Source organism: Cicer arietinum, chromosome 2 (genome assembly GCF_000331145.2).
Source record: "Cicer arietinum cultivar CDC Frontier isolate Library 1 chromosome 2, Cicar.CDCFrontier_v2.0, whole genome shotgun sequence".
NCBI lineage: Eukaryota > Viridiplantae > Streptophyta > Magnoliopsida > Fabales > Fabaceae > Cicer > Cicer arietinum.
The window spans coordinates 48273789-48286797 of NC_021161.2; the positions used below are offsets into that span (position 1 = coordinate 48273789).

The window sequence follows — 13009 nt, forward strand, 5'->3', positions numbered from 1 at the left end:
TGGATAAAATCTTTAGCACCCTTGTCAATTAGTTGTATATAGTTTTATACTCATATTGTGACCCATAAACTATTAAACACATATCTAGTACAAATCCACATCATCTAGTTTGTGTTTTCATATTTAAAAATAAATATCCAATGTACAATAAGTTTTCACATAATAATTTATAGGTAAGTTTTGTAGATTTTAAAGATTAATTCAACGAACAGTATATTTACACATTTTGATTCATATGAGTAAATTCTAACTCATTCGCGATACCCAGTCATGAAAACTGAATTCAACAATGTTTCTTTTCAAAAATCATGGTTCCACTATTTTATTGCAGGGGTTTTGATGGAAATATCCTGTTTTTTAAATTATAATTTCACAATGCTCCACTTTTAAAAGAAAATATAAGAATGTCCTACTTTTTAGCTTCAGTTGTTCATCGCAACCTGAGGATGCGACCTGAAGAAGAAAAAATTTAATATTAACTGATGGTCACATTCTGGGGATGCGACCTTCTAGGCCTCTTAATTTTTTTTTTTTTTTGCCATTTGCATTTGTTATTGGGTAAATTATATTTATTACTATTAAATAATTTAAAAATTCAAAATACTATTATAAATAATAATAATAATAATAAATTTAATAATATTATATAACTTTTAATAATTATAATAATAAAAAGAATAATAATAATAATAATAATAATAATAATTTTAATAATAAGAATAAAAAGAAAATTCTATTAATAAAATAAAATAAAAATACATTCAATTAAAAGAAAAAATGCATTAAAAAAAGAAAAATAATAATAATAATTTTAATATAACAATAATAATAATAAGAAAATTATATTAATACATTAAAATAAAATTGCATTAAATCAAAAGAAAAAAATACATCAATTCTGAGTAGATGTGCCAGTTTGGACAATGTTTCTTAGTATAACCTGGTACCCGACATAATCCTATTTTGCAATTTTGCTGGTAAACTAACACTTAATATTATTTTTGTTAACAATTGAGTTATTGATTATTTAATAAATTAAAAATAATTAAAAAATCAAAATACTATTAATAAAATAAAATAAAACACATTATATTGGAGAAAAAAAATGCAGTTAAACAAGAAGAGGTTGTTAAGAAATTATTTTATCGGCAAAATATAAGGAATACGTTATTTATTTTGACACATTCTTATAACAACATCCTCCTATTTTTTGTTTTTGACAAATTATTACAACAACTTCCTCCATTTTTGCACGTTATTATTACAACTTCCTCATATTTTTCTTATCTAATAAATAAAAATTAATGAAAATAATAATAATAATAATAATAATAATAATAATAATAATGATAAAATATAAATTTGATATATTTTTTCCTTCAGTATTTTTTCTTTAATTTAACGTGTTTTATTGGTTCAATTTAATTAATTTTATTTTATTAATATAATTTACTTTTAAAGTAGGGCAAAAAAGTACGGCAATTCTATATTTTTTTTTTTAAAGTAGGGCATTTTGGAATTAAAAAGAAAAAAAAAAAGAGATATTCATGTCAAAATCCCTTTTATTGCATGTTATAGATCAATGATTAGCATTTAAAGGTTAATTATTATTTTTAGATTTATACATTAGTGTGTTTTTGTGGATTTTAATTTAAAAAAAAAAAAACAGCAATATGAATAAAAAGCTAACTTTTTGTAAATATTGATATTCAACTTCAAAACCTTGTGGGTCTCTTTTCTAATTTTGAAGATAACAAATTAAAAAGTTTTTCATATATAAAGAATATGGAATTAAACATTGACAGATTGTGATCTGCATATATAGGCATTGTTTTTGCTCCAAATTCTTTTAAAAAATATATGAAATAATCAATTAAAGAAAATTGATGGTAAATAATTTAATAAAAAAATTAAATAACATTTTAATCGTCATAGTTTACGTTCAATCAAGTTGAAATATGGATACTTATATTTATATTTATCTTTCTACTTCTCCTAATTATAACTTGTAATGCTTGTAAAAATATTAATCAGATTTCTCATGATAATAAATGTCTTTTGTTGATAAACTTTTCTAAGCCAAAAATAACACATGACATTAATTATATTTGAGATATGTCAAAAAAATGGACGTACCATGCATCAAATGGATGTGGCCTCAGACCGAATTCTTCAAAAGCTTTAGGAGTCACCTTAGGGTTGACGTGGAGTTATGCACTTTCAAGTCATTTATATCCTGTTTCTTTATGTCCTTTCAATTTTTAAGTAGTCATAATATCACTGTCCTTTAGAGCGGTTTTTTATGTCGTAGTCCATTTGATTTTTGAGTAGTTCTAATACTATTGTCTTTTTAGAGAGGTTTTTGTGTCGTAATTCCTTCAATTTATGAATGGTCTTAAGAACCATATTTTTAGAGTGACCATTATAGTTATATTAATGATATAATTTTAGAACGGTTATCTATGGTGCAGTAGAATACTAATATAATTTTAACTGTCTTGCATAATTTTAGACAGTGCTGCGAAACGTCTGAAATAGAGTGACCTAGTCTGCGATTCAACCCAATAATATTTTCGGTGACTGAAAGTTATTTTAAAAACAGTTTTCCGAAACTCTAAAACAGCATTACATGTTCATCTTTTTAATTTGTGTTTTGACTTCAATTCTATTTTTAGATTCTTGAGTGAAAATAAAATTTTATCTCTTTGGTAAGCATTACAAAGAAGATGAATCTAATAAAAAAAATCAGAGATGATGAAAAATTATCGAAAAAATGCATAATTGAATAGTTTTTTAGGGCGTATGTCAGCAGTTAATTTTTTATTTTTTGTAAAATAGTAGTGGTTGGACAGTTTTCGTATTTTATAAAAGGTTAAAGAAACAATCAAATTAAAATAATAAGATTACAACTAAAGGAAAACATAAAAAGCTAGAGATTGAGACAACTTACTAAATATTTTGTCATATACAACTCTTTGAGTTTGACCCAAATCCTTGCAACACTATTTTTTTTTTTTTTTTTTTTTTAATCATTTTTTTAGAATCTTATCTCAAAGTTTTAAGATAATTGTACTATGAGCTTTCTCGATTATTAATGTTGTCTTTTCATACTTCATTGAACCTTCATCCATCTTTTTACAACCTTTCAACGCCTCTAGCAAACCCTCTTGAACAAGATCAACCCATATCTTCAAATGCTATAACTCAAAGTCGCTCAAACTAGTGAATTTTTTTATCTCAAATTTTGTTAGTCACAATGACTTTGTTCAATCTTCTCACATTCAACTTAGCACTGCTCAAACTTTTAGACTTACATGTTTGCGATACAACCCTAAAATTTTAAAGTTCTTCTATTACTTTTACACCAATCATTATTGATTAAAAAATACGATCTCATGTAAATAATAACTGCTTCATACTAAAATTGGTTAAAAAATTTACTTTCTAGTCCTCTATTATTATTTCCTTTTTGTTGGACGTTTTTGTGTATATGAATATCTAATTACATAATTAAATTAAGATTAAAAGGTTTAGATTATAAAAACACGCCGTAAGTGAGACTTTACTAGATTGAGCTTAGTAGAAGAGAGTGCTAATACTTACACTTACTCGCATCGGATTCTAACAAATTAGGTATGCCTTCTTCCATTTTTATTTTTATTTTGAAAAAGCCTTCTTCGGTTTTGTATTATTACTTATAAGGATACCTATTTGTTGTTGCTGGGAATAGGAAACCAATTGGCAAAACTAAAATATATTCAATTTGACATTTAATAATTAAAGTTTATATAAAAATAGTATTGCCAATTGAGCAATTTGTTGGACTCATCATGGCAGTAGAAAATTGTTTATAAAAATGAAGTTGTTTTTTTTTTTTTACTCAATATAAAAAAGAAGGTTAACATTAGCGTTTGCTTTATTAGGAATTTAGGATCTAATTAAGATTTCATTCGCGGTGTGAATTTAATGAGTATTATTACGCTACATGTGTTAGTTCAAGGTGTAGTGGGTACTTTGGCCTTTTTGATGCAAAAAAATATCATTAATTTATTAGTTAAAAAAACAACTGTACTAAAATCCTTCATAGAAACTTTCTAGTTTAATTTAATTATTAAATAATTTAAACTATTATGTAATTATAATTCGGCCACGACTTTTTCTTGTTTATGACAATAAAAAAGTTTTCTCATATGAGTGGTTCTTATATATATATATATCAAAAGTATATCAAATGAGAGGAGTTTTACAATGAGATAAAAAGATAATTAAATTTTGATCATACAATTATACAATGAATTGTCAAAATTAGAAAGAAAAAAATGACATGACTTTTTTGACTGGTCACATATCACTTAAATAACTCTTAATTATAATTATTTATGTATGGTTAATTTAATCATCTAATTTTTATCATTATAAAACTCATCTCATTTGATATATATATATATATATATATATAATTTAAAAGTTTAATTTTTTTATTTATTTTCTATTAAGAAAATACTTTTAAGTCATTACAAAATTATCATATAAGTAATTTTTTTTAATAAAAAATTATAATATCCTTAACAAATTGGGTCCATATCATGAGCAAGAATTACAATGATCTAATCAGAGGGAGTATTAAACTCTTGACCTCCTTTTTTAATAATTTTGTTTTTGTTTTATTTTGGTGTTTTCTATAGACAAAGTCAGGGTACATAATTGATTGTGTTAATATTAACAAACAACCGGCTTTTGATCATCCTTTGCTAAAGAACCATAAATTACAGGTAAAATAGTTTACAGAGATATAGTTTTCATTTTTTTTTTCTTTTACTTTGTCTCTTTCAATGATCATTTTTATTTCTTTTGTTGTAGCATATACCAAGTAGTCAAAGAAACGTGAGTGAAACAAATGTCCATATTTCACCAACCAAATCCAATTTCGAGATTGAGAAAGTTAGATGTCCAAAAGAAACTGTCCCTATTCGGAGGGTAACCAAAGATGATCTCATCGGAGGCATATCTTTATTCAATGATCATATTCTAGATCAAACTAGTTATCATAGACATGTATGTTTTCTCCAATACAATCTAATTATAAATTTATTCGTTTATTTCTATAAATATTGTGTGTATAATGATTGAATATTCAACTAATATGTCAACCTTTTGATTTTGTAGTCTACACATGTATCTTCTATAAATTTGCATGCTCCTTACTTTGGAGTTACTGGAACAGCTAGTGTTTATAATCCAAAAGTTTTTAAGGGCCAATCAAGTTCAGGTCATATATATGTTCAAAATGGTCAGGGAGATAGTACTAATAAAATCGTTGTTGGATGGCATGTGAGTTTTTATTTTATTATGAAAATCTTCTTTTATCTTACAATTATGTATATATATATATAATTTAAATAAATTTTTAGTCTCTTTTAAAAGTTTAATTTTTTATTAAAAAATACTTTTAAGTCATTACAAGATTATCATATAAGTAATTTTTTTTAATAAAAAATAATAATATCCTTAATAAATTGGGTCCATATCATGAGCAAGAATTACAATGATCTAATCAGAGGGAGTATTAAACTCAAATACAATTGGGCCTAATAATAGCAATTCTGGCCCGTTGATGGGCCACTTTGTAGTTGTTTCTATAATCTGAAACGAAAATTAGAACAGAGTCTAGTATGAGAAAATTGAATTTTGTACCCCTATTTAAATTTATCCACTTTAGTTAAAAAATTTATCGCTAATCTTACTAAAATATCCTTAAGTTTACAATAAAAACAATTACAAATTCAGATACTTGATCCTAAGTTACAATATAAAATTTCTGAAAAAAATAATTTTTCTCTCTAAAATTCTCTTACTGGAAATTTCAATAACAAAATTTTCGGTAATTATTATTTGATACCGGAAATTTTAAAATGAAATTTTTGAGAGTTAATTTCATTCAAAAATTTTGAAAATTCAGAAGTTGTTCTCCACTGGAAGTTTCATTTTTTAAATTTTCGATATTGAAAATTAACTATCGAAAATTTCAAATTTTCAATTGAAACTCCCGGAAATTTCAATGTTGAAATTTCTGGTATTGAAAAATAACTATCGGAAATTTCAACTTTTTGAGTGAAACTCTCAGAAATTTCGTTCATTCATAAAATTTCCAACAAAAGTGTTTTAAAAATAGTTTTCTCATTCAATTTTTTTTAGTGAGGACTAGAGGAGCGAAAAACACTGTGGAACATTATCGAGTTCGACCTCCTACACAATCTAAAAGGAGAGTCACCATTGAAAAAAAGATAAAGAGGAACAAAGAGATTCAACTAAAGGAGGATTATTGTATCCAGTCTGAGTTTGAGCAAGATGAGCTATATGATCTTGAGTTTGATGATCAATAAGAGAATCAACAGCACCAGGATAACATGCATCAACATCAGCAGCCTAAACAACTTGTATTTCTTGGAGGTCCTTACAGTCTTTCCGTCCTTAAGAACTATGAGCACCACATTGCAGCTAGAGTGTGGAATAGACAGGTTAGTAAATAATTTATTTTATTACATAGTATAATATAGCATAATATGTATAATTTAATATATTTATAGTATATTTTATTACAAGACTGATTTTAGGAACTCAATTTTTTTGAAATAGTTGATTTACTATTTCACTGGTTTTAGGAACTTATTAGAGTTTAATTTTATTAACTGAAAAGTGTCAAATGATAAAATATACTAATTGAGAAAGAGAAGAAAAACTAAAGAAAAAAAAAGTATTTAAAATAATTATTTTAATAGTGAAATTTCATATAGTAAACTAAATAATCGTATAATTTATTATGTGTTATTTTAATTAAATATAATTGATGTGCCTTGTCAGATATCATATATGTATTACCTATTTTGATAGATCAATTGATTACTATATCTAGGTTACGTCATATGCGATGATGTAGTTTACACATGATTGACAATAATCTAATATCTGCTTTTGTTGAGAGATGAAACGCAGAGACTAGCTCATTTCACCTGCCATTTGGTGAAATGACTATTACTCTTAACAATGTTAGAGGTCTTTTGGACATACCATGTTATGGAAAGTTTTTCACACCTTCCGTTAATGTGAATGAAGATTTGGCCATGGTTGCTGGCATTGAGTTATTGGGAGTTTATCATGATGAAGATGTTAATGAAACAAAGGTCAATAAAGGTGCTTCATATAGTTTTGAATGGTTGAAAGCTATATTCTTTAAGAAACTTTGTGAATGAAGATTTGATTGCGCAACGAGGGCATACCTACGTCATTTGGTAGGGTGTACCATACTAGTTGACAACAGTTTTAGTCTTGTATCTACAAAATATTTATTTCTTTTTCAATACCTTGATACTTGTGCTAAATGGGCACGGGGACCAACAGCTCTTGTTGTTTTATATGACTATCTTATAGATGTTATCATGCCTGCAACAAAACAGATTGGATGATATTTATCTATATTCTAAGTTCTATTATATTATTTGTATACTTATTATATTGTTATTTGATAAGATGTTCATTGAAGTATTTGTACTTTTTTATTATTTACAGACATGAATTTATGAACATTTCTCTGACATTTATAAGTGAGGTATGAGTGAGCTTATATCTATAATGCCACAAATGTTTCAGTGGACTACAAAAACATCTGAGGATGTTGCATACTATATAGCAAAGTTGGATGCTTTGGGATCTACTAATATTATTTGGACACCAAATTACGATGAGGATTCCACAACAGAATTTTAGTATGTATCGATGTTTACAGGGTAGATTTGTTGGTGTTCCAAGATGATATCATATTTATAGAGAGGTGCATACAAAAGTTTGGGTATACTCATCACATTCCTCCTACACCATTGATGCTATATGTATGTGATGTTGAATGGAGTATGTACAAGAACTCTGTATGATCTCTTCGTACAAGATTGCATCCAACTGCATATTCACAAGAGTCTATTGAAGGATACATTCAATAGTACTATAGGATACCTCAACCTTAAATGATCCCTTATATTGTCGTAGAACCTCTATGCCTTGACCTTTCTATTGGTGTTGGTCCTGGTCCTAGCCATAATGTTGGTTTTGGTCATAGTCATGATGCTGATCATGATCCTATTTATGGTCTTAGTTCTAGTTATGATGTTGGTCCTAGTCCCAGTCATGATGGTTGTCTCGATACTACTCATGGTGAATGACATAAACGGTGTTAGATAATAGATGATCTTATATAGCAGAGTTTATATTTACAAAGGCAAGATCCTTAAGATTATCATTAGTACTATAATTGTATTTTGATTGTATTATTTTATTATTTAAACTTATTTATATAGACTTATTAATTTTGACTTATTTTGACTTTTTGCTTTATTGCTTTGGACTTATTTTATTAAAAGTTGAAATATTGTAATCTTTTGTATATTATTTGAATGTCTTCTGTTACAAAAAGGGATGTGAAATGGAGAGGAACCAAACTAACAAATTGAAGATTTCATAAATATGAAATAAATTTTTAATCAAAAGTGTCGATCATCGGTCAAAGATATATAATCTGATGTATGTTCTAAATCTAATGAGCCCCAATGTTGTAGATGTCTTGCATAAGCTATAACTGATGATGTAGACCTATAACCGTGGTGCTTCTTTCAATGTCATACAAGTGTTGGCAATGTACATGTTGATTTCAATTTAACTTGAATCTAATGAGTTTCATTAACAAAACAAATGTTGATAATACGATCATGTGATAGTTCTCCATTGTGTGCACCATTTAATGGGGAAAAAGTCAAAGAAAAAGTGTTCTTCCAATGTCACAAGAACGGGATTATATTTTGTTGCTATCACGTAACCCATATCTGGAATGCTCATCCAAATCTTGATGGGTTGGTTTTCCAAATCAATTATAAGAGTTTGTCAGTTCTTGCAAACGTTCCTTTTATAATGCAACATATAAATCAGGTTTTACTTATTGTATATATACAATTGTCGATGCACAATGCTCCAATATTATTCACTATGACCAAGTGAAGTAGAAATAACATGATATCCACAGTTTCCACCCGCTTTAACATTAACTAAGTCTTCAATATATGGATGAATTATAGGAGGAAACTCATCCAAATATTTTCTAACTTCACTCATCATAGGGGCTTGCTGAGAGGCTTGTTTAGGTGCTTGCTAAAAGGCTTGTTTGGGTGTTTGCTGATAGGTCTATTTGGATGCTTGTTGGGAGGCTTGTTTGGATGCTTCCTGGAGACTTGTTGGGATGCTTTCATGGGTCCTTGTTGAGAGACTTGAGTAGTTGCATTATCAGAATAAAATGCATCAACATGCTCAAAAAATGGAGGATCGCGATATACGTTAAATCCCTTCGACTTTTTTCCTTTTACCCTTTTTCACACCACCCTTTATTTTGATCTTATTTGGTGGTGCACGCATTGATGTTGTCTTTTGATATGCTATTTCACACAACTTTCTCTTCAATGCCCTCCTTCCAGCAACATTAAGTGTTTTTCATGTTTTCCAAATTATATTCATCTTTGATAACCTCTATGCCTTGACCTTTCTATTGGTGTTGGTCCTGGTCCTAGCCATAATGTTGGTTTTGGTCATAGTCATGATGCTGATCATGATCCTATTTATGGTCTTAGTTCTAGTTATGATGTTGGTCCTAGTCCCAGTCATGATGGTTGTCTCGATACTACTCATGGTGAATGACATAAACGGTGTTAGATAATAGATGATCTTATATAGCAGAGTTTATATTTACAAAGGCAAGATCCTTAAGATTATCATTAGTACTATAATTGTATTTTGATTGTATTATTTTATTATTTAAACTTATTTATATAGACTTATTAATTTTGACTTATTTTGACTTTTTGCTTTATTGCTTTGGACTTATTTTATTAAAAGTTGAAATATTGTAATCTTTTGTATATTATTTGAATGTCTTCTGTTACAAAAAGGGATGTGAAATGGAGAGGAACCAAACTAACAAATTGAAGATTTCATAAATATGAAATAAATTTTTAATCAAAAGTGTCGATCATCGGTCAAAGATATATAATCTGATGTATGTTCTAAATCTAATGAGCCCCAATGTTGTAGATGTCTTGCATAAGCTATAACTGATGATGTAGACCTATAACCGTGGTGCTTCTTTCAATGTCATACAAGTGTTGGCAATGTACATGTTGATTTCAATTTAACTTGAATCTAATGAGTTTCATTAACAAAACAAATGTTGATAATACGATCATGTGATAGTTCTCCATTGTGTGCACCATTTAATGGGGAAAAAGTCAAAGAAAAAGTGTTCTTCCAATGTCACAAGAACGGGATTATATTTTGTTGCTATCACGTAACCCATATCTGGAATGCTCATCCAAATCTTGATGGGTTGGTTTTCCAAATCAATTATAAGAGTTTGTCAGTTCTTGCAAACGTTCCTTTTATAATGCAACATATAAATCAGGTTTTACTTATTGTATATATACAATTGTCGATGCACAATGCTCCAATATTATTCACTATGACCAAGTGAAGTAGAAATAACATGATATCCACAGTTTCCACCCGCTTTAACATTAACTAAGTCTTCAATATATGGATGAATTATAGGAGGAAACTCATCCAAATATTTTCTAACTTCACTCATCATAGGGGCTTGCTGAGAGGCTTGTTTAGGTGCTTGCTAAAAGGCTTGTTTGGGTGTTTGCTGATAGGTTTGTTTGGATGCTTGTTGGGAGGCTTGTTTGGATGCTTCCTGGAGACTTGTTGGGATGCTTTCATGGGTCCTTGTTGAGAGACTTGAGTAGTTGCATTATCAGAATAAAATGCATCAACATGCTCAAAAAATGGAGGATCGCGATATACGTTAAATCCCTTCGACTTTTTTCCTTTTACCCTTTTTCACACCACCCTTTATTTTGATCTTATTTGGTGGTGCACGCATTGATGTTGTCTTTTGATATGCTATTTCACACAACTTTCTCTTCAATGCCCTCCTTCCAGCAACATTAAGTGTTTTTCATGTTTTCCAAATTATATTCATCTTTGATGTAATGTCGAACTCTGAATCATTTTCCAACTTTTCTTCCTCTAGACCACTATACATGGTTAATTTCCTCCAATATATATGAACGACATCCAATAGATTGGAACATCTTCCAACTTCTATCGTGTCAACTCACATGCAAAAAGTAATCCATGAGAGTTTCTAAGTATAAAATGACACGCGACTTTGTCGTTATTGACATAACTGACTCTTTTGTATTCATCAACAATATCAGCTAAATTTTTTCTGGATACAACCCAAGTAAATTTCTCATAGAATAGTTTGTAACTCTTACTTATCTCAAATGACCCATTTATCTTAATAATTTACAATTTCAACATCTCATTCATAACATTTCATGCCTTATAGAAATATCATTTGATGTATTCCAAAAATCTCTTCAATGAACAATGAGTAGACTCAATCCTAATATTCAAATATAAGAAACATGTTTGATATTATTTCAATAAAAATTCTATCGAACATGCATGTTTAATCCTCAATAAGTATAACTATAAAACAAAATGCAAAGTTTTAATGACATACCTATTAGTCGTAGTATTTCCTAGATTCAACTCTCGATTGATCTATGCTTCAACAAACATTTCCTTGTGAGGAGTCAACTATGTGTCTTTGAAGTAGTCAAAGAGAATAATATTATCAACACATGTTTACTCAATCATCTGCAAAAGTTCCTCGTACTCCTTATCTTCAGAATAATAAACAATTTTCCTCCACAACTCTAGAATGGGTTTCTGCATATCTGTCTTCAATATATATTGTTTGCATTTGGCTCTAACATTTTTTTTATTGATATGAAGTTAAAAAAGTAAATTTGTTGAAAATGGAAATACAACTTCAATTGCATTCATTAAAGCAAGTCTTCTGTTAGTCACGATCACTTGAGGAAATGGGGTATTTGAAACAAACAACTCTTTTAACTTCTCCAATGCCCAATAAACTTTTTTTTGAATCTCACAATCCATATAAGCAAATGCAACATTGAATGTCAACCTAGTTGAAGCTACACCAACAATTTCAAAGAATGGTAATCTATACATGTTGGTTTTGTAGGTGCTATCAATGATCAATACAAGAGATAACATGTTAACCGAAGCTATGGAATTTGGGTGCGTCCTAAACATGTCCTTCACAACGTCGGAGTCTTCATGAGTCCTACTCTCACAAGCATACTTCTCAGCTTCAAGTAACTGAAACAAATATTGCATATCAGTTTTTGATCCTTTTAAATTCTTTTTTTTTTTTATGTGGTTTGTCACTGATAAATTTGAGAGATATTAGTCACGTTCTATTTATCTCGATCTCTCAAAGATGGCAAGGCAAGATGTGTCTCGGTACAACGTGATACTTTGTCAGCAAGTCAACATGCTTCTTATCTTCTTATTTTAAGCATCCCACAAATGCATTATTCTCAAAAGTAGTCATTAACTCATGGTTGTGAAGTTCACACATTAAACCAATAATTCATCTATCATCATTCTTCAATGGTTTCGATCTAAGTTTAAACTGACAACCACACCTATTAGTTGAAGTTCTTGAGTTACTTTTATTTGACTTATATTTTTCACTTCTATCAATTGAGAATTAATTTTGATTTCTTTTCTCTATTTTTGGTCTCTATGTCAAAGCGATTAATGATAATAACTACTCGATTTTGTCAGCCAACCTCTATTGTCCATGATATAACAGCTTCTCGTGACTCAAAATTTTATTAGTTGTGAATGTTTGAGTCAAATCTATACATAATGGTTTTTTTTTCCAACCTTTAAAAAAAAAGTTAAAAAAAATACACACACAAAAAAATTACGTAACGGAAATTTCAAAATTAATATTTTTTGTAGAATAAAATTAACTACTAAAAATTTCAAGACTCAAATTTCAGGTAGAATAAAGTAGCTACCAGAAATTTCTAGG

General features: G+C 28.4%; 1 long non-coding RNA gene across 1 annotated transcript; it reads left to right on the forward strand.

The window, feature by feature from the left end:
• Positions 1–4683: 4683 nt before the first annotated feature.
• LOC101494336 (uncharacterized) lies at positions 4684–5327 on the forward strand. Its single transcript, XR_189454.4, has 3 exons — positions 4684–4772; positions 4861–5055; positions 5167–5327. It is a non-coding gene; the product is annotated as an uncharacterized lncRNA (long non-coding RNA).
• The last annotated feature ends 7682 nt before the right edge of the window (positions 5328–13009 follow it).